Below are 21,070 nucleotides of genomic sequence, written 5' to 3' on the forward strand. Positions count from 1 at the left end.
CTCCGCTGCCTCTATGATGCGGAGCATCCTTCCATAATCCCCATGGACTCTACACCGACACATCAAGCCCCACGTGGACCTATGACAAGAGCTAGAGCACGTGCTTTGGAAACCGAGGTGAACTCCTTCCTACTTAGCTTGCATATGGATACGAATGGAACATTGTTTCTACCTCACCAAGATACGCTTTGTCTCATTAGGTACAAAGAAGAAACACCACCAAGAGGATCAGGAGCATCCCCAAGGAGAAGAGGAACCACCCCAAAGCCACGCGGACCAAGACGGAGTGCAACAACAGCAAAACTGGAAGTCCCAGGTGACCCCGTGCCCACGGACTACCCAGGAAGTTGACGCTAGAGCACCCCATGCGCACAGGCCTGTACCGTGCCCACGGGACCCCCGTGCGCATGGGCCCAACTTACCCCGTGCGCACGTGCCTCCCAGGATGGATGGTTGTGATCCCCAATCCGAGCCCCTCTTCATCTACTTCGACCCCAAGACTATATAAACCATACCTAGGGCTATGTTTAGGGTAAGCAAAGTATGAGATGAGATATTTGTGAGCTTTGCTCCTTCTACCTACCCACTTGTGGAATCAAGGCCCCTTTGGGAAGAATCCTAGTGGATTTCAAGACCTCCTCTAGGAGAAGACTATCTTCAAGACCTCATCTCCTAGGAGTGGGAAGAACTTTGCCATTGTATCTTTCCTTTGATTGTGTTTGTGACTTGTGGATCTTATATTGCTATTCTAGTGGATGTGTAATTGGGGAATTGTTTTAGTGATTTCCTCTTTGTGTTCTTGAGAGTTTGCCCTTTTCCCCCTCCATGTGTGAAAAGATCCCCACCAGGATTTCATCCTATATCATTTTGGTATCATGAGCAAGGTTGATTCACATCTTGGAGTCCCATCCCCCCATTTGCTAGCTTGATTTTGTTGTTTTTCGTCCAAATTCGAAAATCCCCACAAAATAGCCCAATTTTTTTTCTTGCAATTTGTTGGATCTTGTGAGATTTGTTTGTTTTGATCCACGAATTTGGAGTTTGGCAAGTGGATCTACCCATCTTCCTGCTTCCCCACCTTCCAAACCCTCGAAATTGCCTGACCTTGGAAAATCCCCACGGATCCGAAGCTTTTCTTCCGCTCCCAACACACCCCGTGCACACGGGCCCTCGAGACCCCGTGAACACGGGACCCCGTGCACACGGGCCTCACTTACCCCGTGCGCACGGACCATCCAGTAACTTTCGGCCATCTTTTCTTTTGCACCATTTTGCTTCCAAACCAGCACTCGTGTTCTTCCGCACTATTTCTCGTGGTTGTTTGAGTTTCGGACCGCGGTTTCTCTTGTGTCCTAAGGTGTTTCGGCTACTTAGGCGCATTTGTACATCATCATTGCCGCCACTCGATCATCAACTCGGGCACCACACCGGCTTCAACAACTTCATTCTTCCCGTAAGATCGGACGGTAACCTCGACGACATCTAACCCTTGCTTTTGCATTGATAACTCGAGCCATTTCGTGTAGCTTACCCATCGAGACTAGCAAGTTGAGAATTACCGGGCCACGCTATTGTGCACCATAGTCATCGTGTTACCATCTTAGTGCCATAAGTCTCTCCCGTGCATATCTTACATACTTGTCTCTAGCTTCAAAAAAAAACAAGAAAAGCTTTTAAGCAAAAGAGGAGCAACAAAGAGCGCGTAAACAATAGCATCGAGCCATTTTTCGACACTTCATACATAGCATAGTTGGGATTGAAGATGGCACGTTTCTCTTATAGGTTGGTGCACATGTGTATCTAGCTAGCGTCTCTCTAGTATTCGCACAACAAGAGCATTTTCCGTGGTTGCACATTTTGAGCTCACCCCTTGGTTGTGCGGATCCCATCTATCTTCCGTGTGTGTGTTCCTAGTGATATCATTGGGTTTGATCTATTTGTTTTTACTTGCATTTTTGTGAATCTTCTCAACCTTATCGATATCTTGACTAGCATTTGTTTGAAATTTTTGCCACCATCCTAACCGAGCCCCTCCATAAGCCTTTTACTTGTAAGTGTGAGAAACAATTCCCGGTACTAATTCCCCTATTATAGCATCATTAGATCGTACTTGTTACATCCACAATCTTCGGAGAAGGTAACTTTGCTTTTGTTCTCTCATTTTTCCTACTCACCACCACTTTCTCATGATGGATAGGCCAAGTTCTTCTACCAATCCACTCTTCCTAGAACAAGATGGCGACATGACAAACTTCGTCACCAAGTCGCAACTCTTTGGCGCACATCGAGCTTTGCATCAAGAACAACTTGCTTTGGGCGACCCCATCAACAATCTCGCCACTGACCTACGACAATCCGAGCAACGTACAAGGGACTACTTCGACACATCATTGAGTTCCCTCAAAGATGATATTAGAACCATGATGGTCAATCGCTCTTCTACAACTTCGTCCTCTTCAAGACGGAGCCGCTCAAGTCGACACTCTGACGACAACATCTTCGGTTCAAGTACACCGTCTTCAAACACTTTTCGACGTGCCGCGCGCAACGAGCATCACGCAAACCTCAATCCTCTACGCGACACCGACTCGCAAGAGCATCGATGACGTCAAACCCAAGAAGCCTTTGCGCTAGCACGAGAACGGCAATGTCAATGCCAAAATGAAGAGGAAGAACGCGCGCGCCTACACCAACATGCACAAGATGCCGAGACACAACGTCAAGAACAACAACTCTGTGACGAGCAAGCACTTGCGGCACAACAAGCTCTACGCGATTCGAGTCAAGCCGTTGCCGACCGAGGCCGTCAAGCCCATGAACAAGAGGAAGCACTTCGCGAAGAAATTCAAGAAAAAGATTTCAAGCTCGCGTCCATCGTCAAGTTCCTCCTCGAGCTCGCGAATCTCCCCCACAAGCTCGCCAACACCATCAAGTTCATCGAGAGCATGAAGACTATGGAAATCCTCCACGACAAGAGCAACATGAGGTTGACAACCCTCCGCGTCAAGAGCACCACGAGTTGAACAATCATCTACAACATGGGCGTCATCATCCCCGACCCCAATACAATGAAGAGCAACGCTACGGCAAGCTCAAGTTCACCATGCCCAAGTTCAACGGAAGCAACGATCCCGAAGAGTACCTTTCATGGGCATTGGAAGTTGACAAGATTTTCCGTTTGCACAATTATGAAGAAGAGAAGAAGATCGCGATGGCATCCCTTGAGTTCCAAGACTATGTCCTTATTTGGTGGGAACAAGTCATTGAGCGCTGAGAAGCAAGAGGTGATCCACCCATCACTACTTGGGCACAAGTGAAGGATGTGATAGAGGCAAAGGTGTCCTGATGTTTCGATGAGATGGTGGCTATCGTTTTCTGTGGGAGTCGACCTTGACGATCCGACTACGAACGTGCGAGACGTCGCGCCTTAGCAATCGCTAAACCAACTTCCGAGGGGTTATTGACCACGCCGGAGCACGATCAACCTGACCACGAGGGCCTGTTTCCTGCGAGCAAACGAAGAACAAGCAAGAAACTGAGATTGCAATCTGGATATTGCGAATATAAGATGAAAGCTTTATTGATCAAGGTGGGGTTCTGTGACGTCTTGGTCTGGTCGTTGGACACAAACGAAGTACGTGAAGTTGCAGCTATGGCGAACTTTTAATCTAAACAAAACCCAAGGAAAAAGCTACTAGATGGATCTACTTATATAGGAGCAAGGGGTGGCGGCCAAGGAGGTGGGAGGACGTCCCAAGGCAGCCTAAAACAAACCCTAGGTCGTACAAGGCTCATGGGCCCAAGTGGAGGTGATGCAACACCTTTGGGCTTGTAGTTTGACTCGGATTCTGCTGCAACGTCAGATTGTTTCGTCTGTAACTCAACGCTCCGGATGAATTTGAAGGTTAATCCAATTGGGTTGGAAAGAGCACGAAATCTAGTTTCCAACAAAAAAAGAATCACCCAATTCGGAGTCCGTATGAAAAAGTTGTTGGCGTTTTGAGTCAGGTATGTCTGTGCAGTCCGAATCTGAATCCAGAACGTGAGAGACTTGGACTCTATCTTCTCTTGGCCCAAAAGTGACGTGAGAGGACTTTTTGAACACAACCTAAACTTCTCCTTTTCCCTTGTCTTCATATGTGGATTGTACAAATGTCCCATACACCTGCAATTAGACAAAACACAAAAGTGTGTGAAGTATTTTTGTTCTGGATAACATAAATAGATTATTGAATAGTTTGAATTAGAAATCACCTGACAAATATGCATGTATGCAATATTTTTGGTCGTATCCAAGGTATTCATGTCCTCATCATCCTCCCCTTTTTGAAAATAAAGCCGCCCTCGGCATTGCTTAATCTGAAATGTGGCTAACAAAAGAGACAAGGTGTACATGTTGTATATGTATATGTCATCCATTTTAACTTCCCTTGATTTTTGCACATATGTCACATGTATACATGAGTAACTTTCATTGTTCATAAAATCTAAAGCCAAAAAATTATCACAGGAAGTAGAAGGCATGAAAATATTGGAACTCAGTTTGCACATATAAGTGAAGCTCTTATTCTCTTCAAAAGATTGGCAATGTTCATCATTAAACCATCCTAACTTCGATGAATAAACCTTACTTGCATCAAATTTACATGCTACAACATGCTTAAATAAGCAAACATGCAATAAGTCATTGGACACAGAATCATCATCAAGATTAGAGGTCATATCAAAATGATTAAACATTGGTTGTTTTGCATCAACAGTTAATTCAATGGGTGCACTCAAAATTGTTGATATTTCAGTTGTTTGATCACATGACGCATTCATGACAGTAACAAGAGTCTCTAAAATAGGTGGTGTGCTCAAATCAACAGGTAACTCAACACATGATGCATTCAAGTTAACTAGGCACGCTTCATTCTCATGTGAAGTTATATCATCAATACCTTTACTGTTACCTCGCAAAGATGTAGCTGATGTAGGTACGGACGTTGACAATGTACCATACTCTTGAGATGATATTGCGCTCACAATCCGAGGTGGGGCTGCTCTAGTAGGTGCAATAGTGGAGTAACCAACCGGCGATGGTGAGCATGAACTGGAATAGTAGTTGTTGTAGTCACCCAATGCATCCTCCTGTATCTGTCTCTCAAAGGTACAAGCACGGACATACATACCAGTAATGCAACGAGGAATATACCGAAATCTTGCCTGAATATCATGGTTCAAACCACCAAAAAATCTATTCATTGTATCATCCTCAGATTCTTCTATGTCACAATGATGCATATAAGATTTGAACTCTTGGTAGTAAGCATGAACATTGTTACTGCCTTGTTTTAATTGCTCCAATTTGCAACGCAATTCACGACGATAGTAAGGAGGAAAAAATTGTTGTCTCATTACAGCTTTCAAAACTTTCCAAGTTGTGGGTTGGTTATCAATGTTTTTCTTACAATGTACACTCCACCAAACAGAAGCAAAACCAGTAAATGCTCTAATGGTAGCTCGTACTCTCTCAAGTTCAGAAAAATCATGGTGACTAAAAACTTGTTCTACTTCAAGCTCCCAAGCTAGATAAATAGCAGGATTAAATCTACCCTCAAATGATGGTAAAGAGATAACCTGACCATATGCTTATGTGTGTTGTCCCAACTCTCGTGATGGTGAAGATGTGTCCATCGTCCAAGAACTTCTATCTCTGGAACCTGTCATGATTAGTAGAAACAAGAACCAAAATTCGAGAATAATGTTCCTATGAACTACTAGGATGTGGTTGTAAAGTGCTCACAGTAAAGCAAATATCAATATCTTACAAGTTCTTACCATGCGGCAGGTGGTGACAGGCAACCAGCGGTGTCAAATAACTCCGAAGATTGTGTAAAGCGATTGCCAGGGGAACGTGCGTATACACGGTGTAGAAATATGTGGAGCTGGGTTGGCTATATATGGTAGCAAAAGATTAGCAATAATCAATTCAGAGATGCAATGTTGAATAAACGCTCAACGACGGTACTGTGCTAGTCCTAGGCTAGACCGAACTAGAGACGCGAGCCTAGAACACTAATGAGGTCACGTCGTAGCACAACCAGCATCAATGAAGGATACTAAGTAGCTCTGGACAGCAAGATATAAGTGAAGATCACAACGGCAGTAAAGATAATGATGTGAAACAACAGCCAAGCTGTTTTACTGAACAGTGCACAAAACAGATTCCAATCCGAATTCAACTACGAGATTGAGTCTAAAAAGATCCGAATTTTGTTTTTTTCCTCTCTTTTTTTCCTCACACTTTTTTTTTCTTTCTCTCCTTTTTTTCTCTGACTTTTTTTTTCTCTTTTTTTTCTCTCTTTTTTTCTCCCTCTTTCCAAAACAAACTAGATAAGATGCAGATTGGATCAAGTGAAGATGTGAACGATCTCAACTATTATTATGACAATGAATGGTGGGTAGCACGTGGTGGAAATTGATGGATGGGTGGTGGACAGCGGAAGAGATAATGATGCAGCGGTGGCGTGACTAATGTGAACAGAACTCGAAACTCTAAACGAACTAGACACTAAGACCAGCAACTCGACACGACGATGCAACCGATAATTCAACTATGCAAGCAATGAAAAGAAAATTGCAAAGGCTCAGACTGGCTTGGACCAAGGATGAATAGATCTAACTCTTTTTTGTGGCTTTTTCTTGGACAATAGGTAAGAAAATAAATCTAATCTAGGAAAACTGGAAATTCTCACCGAGCATCCTGAAAACTGATACCACTAGATAGAGGCAAAGGTGTCCCGATGTTTCGATGAGATGGTGGCTATCGTTTTCTGTGGGAGTCGACCTTGATGATCCGACTACGAACGTGCGAGACGTCGCGCCTTAGCAATCGCTAAACCAACTTCCGAGGGGTTATTGACCACGCCGGAGCACGATCAACCTGACCACGAGGGCCTGTTTCCTGCGAGCAAACGAAGAACAAGCAAGAAACTGAGATTGCAATCTGGATATTGCGAATATAAGATGAAAGCTTTATTGGTCAAGGTGGGGTTCTGTGACGTCTTGGTCTGGTCGTTGGACACAAACGAAGTACGCGAAGTTGCAGCTATGGCGAACTTTTAATCTAAACAAAACCCAAGGAAAAAGCTACTAGATGGATCTACTTATATAGGAGCAAGGGGTGGCGGCCAAGGAGGTGGGAGGACGTCCCAAGGCAGCCTAAAACAAACCCTAGGTCGTACAAGGCTCATGGGCCCAAGTGGAGGTGATGCAACACCTTTGGGCTTGTAGTTTGACTCGGATTCTGCTGCAACGTCAGATTGTTTCGTCTGTAACTCAACGCTCCGGATGAATTTGAAGGTTAATCCAATTGGGTTGGAAAGAGCACGAAATCTAGTTTCCAACAAAAAAAGAATCACCCAATTCGGAGTCCGTATGAAAAAGTTGTTGGCGTTTTGAGTCAGGTATGTCTGTGCAGTCCGAATCTGAATCCAGAACGTGAGAGACTTGGACTCTATCTTCTCTTGGCCCAAAAGTGACGTGAGAGGACTTTTTGAACACAACCTAAACTTCTCCTTTTCCCTTGTCTTCATATGTGGATTGTACAAATGTCCCATACACCTGCAATTAGACAAAACACAAAAGTGTGTGAAGTATTTTTGTTCTGGATAACATAAATAGATTATTGAATAGTTTGCATTAGAAATCACCTGACAAATATGCATGTATGCAATATTTTTGGTCGTATCCAAGGTAGTCATGTCCTCATCAGGATGTCATGAGAGCACGCTTCGTACCTACCCACTACAATCGCGATCTCTTCAAGAAACTCCAACAACTCAAGAAAGGAACCAAGAGCGTTGAAGAATACTACAAAGAGATGGAGATTGCAATGATAAGAGCCAATGTCACGGAAGATGATGAGCAAACAATGGCACGCTTCTTGAATGGCCTCAACCATCCCATCAAGAAGATCGCCGACTTCCAACCATACTCAAATCTCATCGAGCTAGTGCACCAAGCCACCAAAGCGGAATGCCAAGTGCAAGATGACTTCAAATATGCCAAGTACTCATCCAAGACCTACGGCTCCTCTTGTCAAGCTCCCGCGACTTCAGCAACTCCTACCTCAACTAGAGCATCACAAAGTACCGGCGACAAGTCAAGTTACAAGAAGACTTCGACAAGCGCAAGTCGTCCTCCTACTACAAGCAACTTCAAGCCGGAAGCTTCATCATCATCTACTCCAACCGATGAGACCATCAAGACAAGTTCCATCAAATGTTTCACATGCGGAGGCCGAGGCCACAAGTCCTTCGAGTGCACAAACAAGTGCACCATGATCATCAACGATGATGGAACCTACGACTCCATGAGTGAAGGAGAAATGGAAGCCCTTGAGCAAGTGGCCATGCACTGACAAGTGAACAACGAAGACGAAGATGATCAAGTCTTTTGTGATGAAGATTCAAGTCCCGCTCTTATTGTCTCCAAGGTCTTGACTCTTCAACATCAACAAGACAAAGATCAAAGATGCCATATCTTCCACACAAAGGCCGGCATCAACGGACGGTCCGTCAAGGTCATCATCGATGGAGGTAGTTGCCACAACTTAGCAAGTGAAGGACTATGCTCCAAAATCCAATTGGTCAAGATGAAGCACCCTCACCCCTACAAGGTTCAATGGCTAAGTGACATCGGAAACATACAAGTCGAGCATCGAGTACAAGTCTCTTTCAAGATCGGCGCCTATGAAGACACTTTGGAGTGTGATGTCCTTCCGATGACTGTTTGCCACCTCCTTCTTGGGAGGCCATGGCAATTCAACCGAGGTGTCATTCACAATGGGCGTACCAATCACTATAGCTTAAAAATGAAAGGGAAAGAGTTTGTACTACATCCTATGTCTCCAAGCCAAGTGCTCGCCGACAAGCAAAACACCCATCGTGGAGAGAATAGTGAGAGAGTGAGCCACCAAAAAGAGAGTGAGCGCCACACGCCCAAATTGAGTGCCTCCACGATGAGCGACAAGAAAAACTTAGTCCTATTTACCACCAAACATGAGATGAGAGATGTGTGTGAGAACCCATCAAGTGTCCTACACTATGTCGTATTGTGCAAGGATGAGGCACCAAAAACTAACACCTCTCACAATCGACCTTTGGTGTTATCTTCTCTATTGCAGGAATTTCAAGATGTTTTCCCCGATGAGCTACCTCCGGGACTACCTCCACTACGAGGCATTGAGCACCGCATCGACCTCATCCCTGGAGCACCGCTTCCGAACAAAGCTCCCTACCGCGTCAACCCCGAAGAAACCAAAGAAATTCAAAGGCAAGTAAAGCATCTCATAGACCATGGACATGTGCGTGAAAGTTTGAGCCCTTGTGCCGCACCAGTCATTCTTGTGCCAAAACGTGATGGTAGCTTTCGCATGTGCTCCGATTGTAGACCTATCAATGCTATCACCGTTCGCTATTGATATCCCATTCCACGCCTAGATGATATGCTAGATGAACTTAGTGGTGCCACTATATTTTCCAAAATTGATCTTAAGAGTGGTTACTATCAAATCTGCATACAAGAAGGTGATGAATGGAAAACCGCATTCAAAACCAAGTTTGGTTTGTATGAGTGGTTAGTCATGCCTATGGGTCTTTCGGAAGCACTGGGAACTTTTATGCGCCTTATGAATCATGTCTTTCGCCCTTACATTGGTATATTTGTTGTGGTTTACTTTGATGACATTCTTGTGTTTAGAAAATCTATCAAAGAGCATGTCACTCATGTCCGCACCGTTTTGCAAACTCTTAGAAAAGAGCGCCTCTATGCTAATATGGAGAAATGCCTTTTTGGTGTTGATAAGCTCGTTTTCTTAGGTTTTGTTGTTTCTTCTAAGGGTGTTCATGTAGATGAGTCCAAGACAATGCTATTAAGACTTGGCCGCAACCAACCAACTTGCATCAAGTGTGTAGTTTCCTTGGTCTTGCGGGTTTCTATCGTCGCTTTGTGAAGGATTTTACCACCATTGCTTCGCCTTTGCATGCTCTGAGCAAGAAGAATGCGCCTTTTATTTCGGGACCACCCCAAGATATCGCATTCAATGAGCTTAAGAATTTGCTTACTCATGCTCCCGTGCTTGCTTTACCCAACTTCGATAAACCTTTTGAAATTCATTGCGATGCTAGTAGTAATGGCATAGGAGGTGTGTTAACGCAAGAGAAGCGCACCATAGCTTACTTTAGTGAGAAACTTTCCGGAGCGCAACTCAATTACCCTATCTACGACAAAGAGTTATATGCTTTAGTCCGCGTTTTGCATGAATGGGAACATTACCTTCGTCCCCATGAATTTATCATTTATACCGATCATGAGACCCTCAAGTATCTTAAGGGTCAAACAAAGTTGAACAAGCGTCATGCTAAATGGAGTGAATTCATTGAGTCTTTTCCCTATGTCATAAAGTACATCAAGGGCAAAGAAAACATTGTAGCGGATGCTCTTTCCCGCATATGCATGCTTGTCACGCAACTTGAGTTAGATGTCATTGGCTTCGAGCATATCAAAGACTTGTATGAGCATGATGCAACTTTTGCTACTCCTTATGCCAAGTGTTTGTCACATACAGCTTGGGAACGCTATTACCTAAAAGACAGATATCTTATGAGAGCTAACAAACTTTGCATCCCCGAGTCGTCTCTTCGTTTGTTGCTTTTGCAGGAATCGCATGGAGGAGGCTTAATGGGACACTTCGGACGCGACAAGACATTCGCCACGCTCTCGAAGAGCTACTTTTGCCCAAAGATGTTTCGGGGCGTCAATCATTTCACCAACCGGTGTTCTACATGTCGCAAAGCTAAGTCCAAAGCTCAATCTCATGGTCTCTATATGCCTTTACCAATTCCATACCAACCTTGGGAAGACATTATCATGGACTTTGTACTTGGTTTTCCTAGAACTCGAAATGGCAAGGACTCCGTGTTTATTGTTGTGGACCGTTTCTCCAAAATGGCTCATTTCATTCCTTGCGACAAGATAGACGATGCTTCACATGTTGCAAATTTGTTTTGTAGGGAAATATTACGTATTCATGGAATGCCAAGGACAGTTGTCTCGGACCGCGATGTCAAGTTCTTGAGTTACTTTTGGAAGACCTTATGCGCCAAGCTCGGAATCAAGTTACTCTTCTCCACGGCGTACCACCCTCAAACCGACGGCCAGACGGAGGTGACGAACCGTACACTCTCCACTCTACTACGAGTCTTGATCAAGAAGAACATCAAGGAGTGGGAGGAGTGTCTCCCAATCGCCGAGTTCGCCTACAACCGTGCAAGACATTCGACTACCGGCAAGTCCCCTTTCGAGGTCGTCTATGGATTCAACCCATTGTCCCCATTGGACATTCTTCCTCTACCACTACAAGAGCGCATCAACATGGACGCGAGCGACCGAGTGAACCACCTCAAGAAGATGCATGAAGATACAAGGCACACCATAGAGCGCCAAGTACAACGACTCGCGACCAAACGCAACACCAACAAGTCTCCAATGGTGTTCCAACCGGGTGACCTAGTTTGGGTCCATCTCCACAAGGATCGTTTTCCCAAGGAGCGCAAGTCCAAGCTACTTCCAAGAGCCGATGGCCCATTCAAGGTACTCGCACGCTACAACGACAATGCCTACAAGGTCGACATCCCACAAGACAAGTACAATGTGAGCGACACATTCAACGTCAAAGACTTGACCAAGTACCATGGTGATGAAGATCACGATCCATGGACGGATCTCTCCCAAGGGGGGGAGATGATGCGGAGCATCCTTCCATCATCCCCATGGACTCTACACCGACACATCAAGCCCCACGTGGACCTATGACAAGAGCTAGAGCACATGCTTTGGAAACCGAGGTGAACTCCTTCCTACTTAGCTTGCACATGGATACGAATGGAACATTATTGCTACCTCACCAAGATACGCTATGTCTCATTACGTACGAAGAGGAACACCACCAAGAGGCTCAGGAGCATCCCCAAGGAGAAGAGGAACCACCCCAAAGCCATGCGGACCAAGACGGAGTGCAACAACAGCAAAACTGGAGGTCCCAGGTGACCCCGTGCGCATGGGCCCCCGAGACCCCGTGCCCACGGACTACCCAGGAAGTTGACGCTGGAGCACCCCGTGCGCACGGGACTGTACCGTGCCCACGGGACCCCCGTGCGCACGGGCCCCCCGTGCGCACGGGCCCAACTTGCTCCGTGCGCACGGGCCTCCCAGGATGGACGGTTGTGATCCCCAATCCGAGCCCCTCTTCATCTACTTCGACCCCAAGACTATATAAACCTTACCTAGGGCTATGTTTAGGGTAAGCAAAGTATGAGATGAGATATTTGTGAGCTTTGCTCCTTCTACATTCCCACTTGTGGAATCAAGGCCCCTTTGGGAAGAATCCTAGTGGATTTCAAGACCTCCTCTAGGAGAAGACTATCTTCAAGACCTCATCTCCTAGGAGTGGGAAGAACTTTGCCATTGTATCTTTCCTTTGATTGTGTTTGTGATTTGTGGATCTTATATTGCTATTCTAGTGGATGTGTAATTGGGGAATTGTTTGAGTGATTTCCTCTTTGTGTTCTTGAGAGTTTGCCCTTTTCCCCTCCAAGTGTGAAAAGATCCCCTCTAGGATTTCGTCCTATATCACTCTGGCTCCGGCAGGTACCTGAGGGTGAGCGACGACCTTTTCGTCCACCTCCCAGGGGCGTCAAGCTCCAGGGCACCCATCGAGGGAGAGGTGTTCGATGAGGAGGTGCTTGCCGCTGCCGGGCTCGAGGTCGTCGATGAGCAAAACACCAGAGGTGACGGTTCTCAGGAGGAGCAGCTTCTCCAGGCCATGGGCGCCAGCTTTTGTAAGCTCCAGGCGCTCCATCGCGCCTCCTGGAGAAGGCCAAGTCCAGGATGGCAACGGTGGACAAGGCGGAGGCCGACCTTAAGGGACGCGTCGCCGAGGCGCAAACTTGGTTCCGCCAAGCTTGCGAGGAGCTGAAGGCCGCCCAGGGTGAGCTGGCCAGGCGCGAGGTGGTGCTCACCATGGTCTTCTCGCCGTCTCCTGGGCCTTCTCGATGTAGACCATGGTGAGCACCACCTCGCGCCTGGCCAGCTCACCCTAGGCGGCCTTCAGCTCCTCGCAAGCTTGGCGGAACCAAGTTTGCGCCTCGACGACGCGTCCCTTAAGGTCTGCCTCTGCATGACCAAGGTTCTCACCAAGGTGGCGCATTAGAACCCCAACCTCGACTTTGACGCCGCGCTGGAGAGCTTGCCAGAGGATGCAGACCTCGCGACGCTCAAGGAGCGTATCAAGCCCATCATCAGCCTCATCAGCGGAATCGAGAGGGTGGAGGTCCAGCCCGGGATTAGGCACCCCGTTTCTCGTTGCCGCTGCAGGTTCATGGCCAAGACAGTTTATATCTTTAGTTAGAACTGCAGCAACAATTGATGTAATATAACTCTGCAGTAATTTTGATACAATGCATGTTATTCTCCTCTCTAATCTTCACTTGTATGTCCGCCCTACGTTAACCGAGTAGACTCATCGGCGCGTGAACCCAGGGCGGCACCTTGGGGACGGATCCCCAATAGCCTGCCGGGTGATGAGGACATCAATACCATTGTTACACCCACAGCCCCTACTGTTACATATACTGGACCAATTACTAGAGCTCGCGCACGCCAATTAAATTACCAGGTACTTTCGTTTCTTGGTAATGATTCTAATGTTCATGAGATTATGATGTTGCCTAAATTGGATACATTTGTTTTGCTTACAAATGAAGGGCCTAGCTTGGAGAAGGATGAACATTGGAGCAAGAACACGCCTGGAGTTGATGGCATGCGCAAGGGGATCAAGAACGGAGTTACAAGTGATGATTTCAGGACTTTGAAGCCGCCATAAGGAGTGCATGAAGCCTTGGACGAAATATACAAGATGCCACTTCATAATATTCGTCCATAGGCTAATCTAGGTGCTGCGTCACCTTATTAATGGGCAGGCCCATGTAATTTCGAAATACTTAAGTATAGGCTATTTTTAGAGTCCGTATGTGTGGGGAAACAAGAGTTAGGGTTGGTTTCGGACCCCACCCTCAAGGGCCACGAAATTCCCCCCTCTTCCTCCATATATACAGCCCTTAGGGTGTCGTTTAGACTTTGGGTTTTGTTTAGATTAAAAGTTCGCCATAGCTGCAACTTCGCGTACTTCGTTTGTGTCCAACGACCAGACCAAGACGTCAAAGAACCCCACCTTGATCAATAAAGCTTTCATCTTATATTCGCAATATCCAGATTGCAATCTCAGTTTCTTGCTTGTTCTTCGTTTGCTCGCAGGAAACAGACCCTCGTGGTCAGGTTGATCGTGCTCCGGCGTGGTCAATAACCCTCGGAAGTTGGTTTAGCGATTGCTAAGGCGCGACGTCTCGCACGTTCGTAGTCGGATCATCAAGGTCAACTCCCACAGAAAACGATAGCCACCATCTCATCGAAACATCGGGACACCTTAGCCTCTATCAAGTGGTATCAGATTTCCAGGTTGCTCGGTGAGATTTTACAGTTTTTCGTAGATTAGATCGAGTCTGTTCTTCATACCTACAGTCCACGAAAAAGCCAGAAAAAAAAATTAGGGTTAGTTCATCATATCCGAACCAATCTGAGCCTTTGCATAATCTTTTTAGGGTTTTTGCTTTGTTGAATTTGCGGTTGCATCGTCGTGTCAAGTTGCCGGTCTTAGAGTCTAGTCTTTTAGAGTTTCGAGTTCTGGTCACAAGTTGTCACGCCGCCGCCGCACCATCATCATCGCCAATCTACCACTTTTGCTTATCCGCCACCGCTCTGAATCCATATCCATATACCACCACCAATCCGTATCCATATACCACCATCAATCTCTATCCATATACCACCACCGCTACCATATACCACCACCGCTGCCATATACCACAACCATATATCCACCACCAATCCGAGTTTTTCTCATATTAGGTTTGTTCTTGCGATCAATCTAAATTCCGATTCGTGTTTCCTTGCCTGCGTAGGTCTCGGAAAAAAAAAGTGAAAAAAAAAATTTCGTGCCCATCCTATCAGTTTGACGAGGGAAGAGTTTTGAGACACTCGCCATTATAGTGATTTTTCACAAAAAAAAAGAGGAGCGCAAAAAAAAGAGGAGCGCAAAAAAAAGGAGCGCAAAAAAAAAGAGAGCGAAAAAAAAGAGAGAGTTCCAGAGTGTGTTTTTCCCTTATTTACGTGCAGCGCCGTGATTTTGTTAGTGTTCTAGGCTCGCGTCTCTAGCACGGTCTAGCCTAGGACCAGCACAGTACCGTCGTTGAGCGTTTATTCAACTTTGCATCTCTGAATTGATTATTGCTGACCCTTTTTGCTACCATACTATAAGCCTTCCCAGCTCCACATACATCTACGTCGTGCGTTTGACTCTCCCTGGCAATCGCTCTATCCAAGCTTTTGAGAGTTTTTGACTACAACGGTTGCCGATCACCGCCTGCTGCTGGGTAAGAACTGGTAAGAATTTGAGATTTGCTTGACGGATTTGTGACACCCGCCACCACCACCACTTGTTAGTAGTCTGTAGGATCATATTCTTGTGTGTTTCTATTGCTGCTAACCATGCCAGGATCACAAGCCGACGAGACTGACTGGGAGAACTTGACGAATCAGGAGTTGCATGATAAATTTCAGCAAATGATGAATGGACAGGTGCAGGATGTGCTAAACAGATTTGAAGAGGCCATGGAGAAGATAGATGACATGGAGAAGACGTTCGAAACAAAGCTCGATGACAGGTTTAATGAATTGCTCGCGCGTCTTCCACCGCCACCACCGGCTGCACCTAACGCACCTCTACAACAACAACAACGACGACTACCTACACATCGTGAAACAGCCCTCCGCCGAGCGAGCCGTCTCCCTCTTGCACCTGGCCAAACTGTTGGTGCTGCTGTTGCTACTTCTGTGGCTCCTGCTGCTGATGCGGAGGAGGATGATTTTGCTGGCGATTACGAGGATGAGGTTGATCAAAATCAGAACTACGTGCCACCACCAGCACAGCAACCATCAGGTCGTCCACATGCAAATAATGGCAATGGTAGGGCTCACCCTCAGGTACGAGATCGTGACCATCTCCCTAAACTAAAATTGAATATTCCACCATTTGAGGGTAGATATGTTCCTGATATATATCTTACTTGGGAGTTAGAAACTGAACAACGATTTACATGTTTACAATATCCCGAGGAGAGACGTGTTCCTGCTGCTGTTTGTGCATTCACTAGTTTTGCATGTGTTTGGTGGTCTGAGCATTGTAGATTATATCCCATTCCTGCTACTTGGGCTGCTTTGAAAACTGCTATGCGTACTCGTTGGGTTCCACCATATTATCAACGTGAATTACTTCAAAAATTGCAGCGCTTAAGACAGGGAAAAAATTCTGTAGAAGAATATTATCAGGAATTACAAACTGGCATGATTAGATGTGGTATTGTTGAGGAGAATGAAGCTATGCTTGCACGTTTTATGGGTGGATTAAATAGAGAGATTCAGACGATTCTAGAGTATAAGGAGTATACTAATATCACTCGTTTATTCCATCTTGCTTGTAAAGCTGAACGTGAAGTGCAGGATCGACAGGCATTGGCGCGGACTAACTTTTCTGCAGGTCGACCTTCTTCATGGACACCACGTGCATCATCTACTTCCACACGTTCTGCTTCACCGGCGCCTCCGTCGGCTGCCACCTCCAACCGTGATACAATAAAGCAGGCACAATCACCACTATCTGCCAAGAGCACACCTTCTGGGCCTGCAAAGAGCTCTTCTTCATCCATGGCATCAACAGGGCAAACACATGATATTATTTGTCGACGTTGCAAGGGTGGAGGTCATTATGCGAGAGAATGCCCATCTAAGAGTGTGATGATTGTTACTGAGGATGGTGGGTATGAATCCGCTAGTGACTATGATGAGGAGACTTTGGCTCTTATTACACGTGACGAACACGGTGGAGACGATTCTGATCATGAGACGCAATACATGGCTCCTGAAGATGCTGACAGGTATGAATGTTTAGTTGCTCAACGTGTTTTGAGTGTGCAGGTTACACAAGCTGAGCAAAATCAGAGGCATAATTTGTTCCATACAAAGGGAGTTGTGAAGGAACGTTCTGTTCGCGTGATCATAGATGGAGGGAGTTGCAACAACTTGGCTAGCATCGAGATGGTGGAGAAGCTATCTCTCACCACAAGATCACATCCACATCCTTACTACATCCAATGGTTCAACAACAGCGGCAAGGTTAAGATAACACGTACTGTTCGTGTGCATTTTAGTATCTCTACATATGCTGATTATGTTGATTGTGATGTGGTACCGATGCAAGCATGTTCGTTATTACTTGGTAGACCATGGCAATTTGATAAAAATTCTATTCACCATGGTAGAAACAATCAGTATACTCTTGTTCATAAGGATAAAAATATTACTTTGCTTCCTATGACTCCTGATTCCATTTTGAAAGATGATATTAATAGAGCTAATAAAGCAAAACAGGAGAAAACTAAGAGTGAAAATCAGATTGTGGCAAAAGAATTTGAGCAACAAATGCAGCCTAATAATAATAAACAATCTAGTGTTGCTTCTGAAATTAAATTGAAAAGTGCATGTTTACTTGCCACCAAATCTGATATTGATGATCTAGATTTTAGCAAATCTGTTTGCTATGCTTTTGTGTGCAAAGAGGCATTATTTTCATTCGAGGACGTGCTTTCATTGGACGATTTGTGGTAGTTTACTTTGATGACATATTGATTTATAGCAAATCTTTTGAGGAACATTTGGAACATTTACGTGCTGTTTTTATTGCTCTACGTGATGCACGTTTGTTTGGTAACCTTGGAAAGTGCACCTTTTGCACCGACCGAGTATCTTTTCTTGGCTATGTTGTTACTCCACAGGGAATTGAAGTTGATAAAGCCAAGATTGAAGCTATTGAGAGTTGGCCGCAGCCCAAAACGGTCACACAAGTGAGGAGTTTCCTTGGCCTCGCTGGTTTTTATAGGCGTTTTGTGAGAGATTTCAGCACCATTGCTGCACCTCTCAACGAGCTTACAAAGAAGGATGTACCTTTTGTTTGGGGTACCGCACAGGAAGAAGCCTTCACGGTATTGAAAGATAAGTTGACACATGCTCCTTTACTCCAACTTCCTAATTTCAATAAGACTTTTGAGCTTGAATGTGATGCTAGTGGAATTGGATTAGGAGGTGTGTTATTACAAGATGGAAAACCTGTTGCATACTTTTCTGAAAAATTGAGTGGGCCTAGTCTGAACTATTCTACTTATGATAAAGAATTATATGCTCTTGTTCGGACCTTAGAAACATGGCAACATTATTTATGGCCCAAGGAATTTGTTATACATTCTGATCATGAATCTTTGAAACACATTAAAAGTCAAGCAAAACTGAACCGTCGACATGCTAAATGGGTTGAATTCATTGAGACTTTCCCTTATGTGATTAAACACAAGAAGGGTAAACAAAATGTTATTGCTGATGCCTTGTCTCGTCGTTATACTATGCTTTCACAACTTGACTTTAAAATATTTGGTTTGGAGACCATCAAGGATCAATATGTTAATGATGCTGAATTTAAAGATGTATTGCAGAATTGTAAGGAAGGGAGAACTTGGAACAAGTTCGTTCTTAACGATGAATTTGTGTTTCGTGCTAACAAGCTATGCATTCCAGCTAGCTCCGTTCGTCTTTTGTTGTTGCAGGAGGCGCATGGAGGAGGATTAATGGGACACTTTGGCATCAAGAAGACGGAGGATATACTTGCTACACATTTCTTTTGGCCAAAGATGAGACGGGATGTTGAGCGTTTTGTTGCTCGCTGCACTACATGTCAAAGAGCTAAGTCACGACTCAATCCTCATGGTTTATATATGCCTTTGCCTGTACCTAGTGTTCCTTGGGAGGATATATCTATGGACTTTGTTTTAGGTTTACCTAGAACAAAGAAGGGGAGGGATAGCATATTTGTTGTCGTGGATAGGTTCTCGAAAATGGCACACTTTATACCATGTCATAAAAGCGATGATGCTGTTAATGTTGCTGATTTGTTCTTTCGTGAAATTATTCGCTTACATGGTGTGCCAAATACTATTGTTTCAGATCGTGATACTAAATTTCTTAGCCACTTTTGGAGATGTTTATGGGCTAAGTTGGGGACTAAGCTGCTTTTAGTACTACTTGTCACCCCCAAACTGATGGACAAACTGAAGTAGTCAATAGAACATTGTCTACTATGCTTAGGGCTGTTTTGAAGAATAACAAGAAAATGTGGGAAGAATGCTTGCCTCATATTGAATTTGCTTATAATCGTTCATTGCATTCTACTACTAAGATGTGCCCTTTTGAAATTGTGTATGGTTTCCTACCTCGTGCACCTATTGATTTGTTGCCTCTTCCATCTTCGGAGAAGGTTAATTTTGATGCTAAAGAACGTTCTGAATTGATTTTAAAAATGCATGAGTTAACTAAGGAAAACATTGAGCATATGAATGCTAAATATAAACTTGCTGGAGATAAGGGTAGAAAACATGTTGTGTTTGCACCTGGAGATCTTGTTTGGTTACATTTGCGTAAAGATAGATTTCCTAATCTGCGCAAATCAAAGCTAATGCCACGTGCTGATGGTCCTTTTAAGGTTTTAGAGAAAATAAATGATAATGCATATAAACTTGAGCTACCTGCAGATTTTGGGGTTAGTCCCACTTTTAATATTGCAGATTTGAAGCCTTATTTGGGTGAGGAAGATGAGCTTCCGTCGAGGACGACTTCATTTCAAGAAGGGGAGGATGATGAGGACATCAATACCATTGTTACACCCACAGCCCCTACTGTTACATATACTGGACCAATTACTAGAGCTCGCACACGCCAATTAAATTACCAGGTACTTTCGTTTCTTGGTAATGATTCTAATGTTCATGAGATTATGATGCTGCCTAAATTGGATACATTTGTTTTGCTTTCAAATGAAGGGCCTAGCTTGGAGAAGAATGAACATTGGAGCAAGAACACGCATGAAGTTGATGGCATGCGCAAGGGGATCAAGAACGGAGTTACAAGTGATGATTTCAGGACTTTGAAGCCGCCATAAGGAGTGCATGAAGCCATGGACGAAAATATATACACGAAAATCCCCTCTCTTCCTCCATATATACAGCCCTTAGGGCGTCGTTTAGACTTTGGGTTTTGTTTAGATTAAAAGTTCGCCATAGCTGCAACTTCGCGTACTTCGTTTGTGTCCAACGACCAGACCAAGACGTCGCAGAACCCCACCTTGATCAATAAAGCTTTCATCTTATATTCGCAATATCCAGATTGCAATCTCAGTTTCTTGCTTGTTCTTCGTTTGCTCGCAGGAAACAGGCCCTCGTGGTCAGGTTGATCGTGCTCCGGCGTGGTCAATAACCCCTCGGAAGTTGGTTTAGCGATTGCTAAGGCGCGACGTCTCGCACGTTCGTAGTCGGATCGTCAAGGTCGACTCCCACAGAAAACGATAGCCACCATCTCATCGAAACATCGGGACACCTTTGCCTCTATCAACAGGGATGGCGGTGGAGTCTTGGCTGGCGCAGGCCTGGCAGTGGCCCTGCTGATGCCCTCGGCAAGGGTCTTGTCGGGGGCTCGGCAAGGGTCTTGCCGTGGCGTTGCTGTCATCCCCGGCAAGAGTCATGCCGGGGGTCTTGCTGATGAGGACATCAATACCATTGTTACACCCAAAACCCCTGCTGCTATACATACTGGACCAATTACTAGAGCTCGCGCACGCCAATTGAATTATCAGGTACTTTCGTTTCTTGGTAACGATTCTAATGTTCATGAGAATATGATGCTGCCTAAATTGGGTACATTTGTTTTGCTTATAAATGAAGGGCCTAGCTTGGACAAGAAAGATGAACCTTGGAGCAAGTTCAAGCATGGAGATGATGGCATGCGCAAGGGGATCAAGAACGGAGTTACA

Source organism: Triticum urartu, chromosome 1A (genome assembly GCF_056163025.1).
Source record: "Triticum urartu cultivar PI428250 chromosome 1A, HENAU_Tu73, whole genome shotgun sequence".
NCBI classification, from domain to species: domain Eukaryota; kingdom Viridiplantae; phylum Streptophyta; class Magnoliopsida; order Poales; family Poaceae; genus Triticum; species Triticum urartu.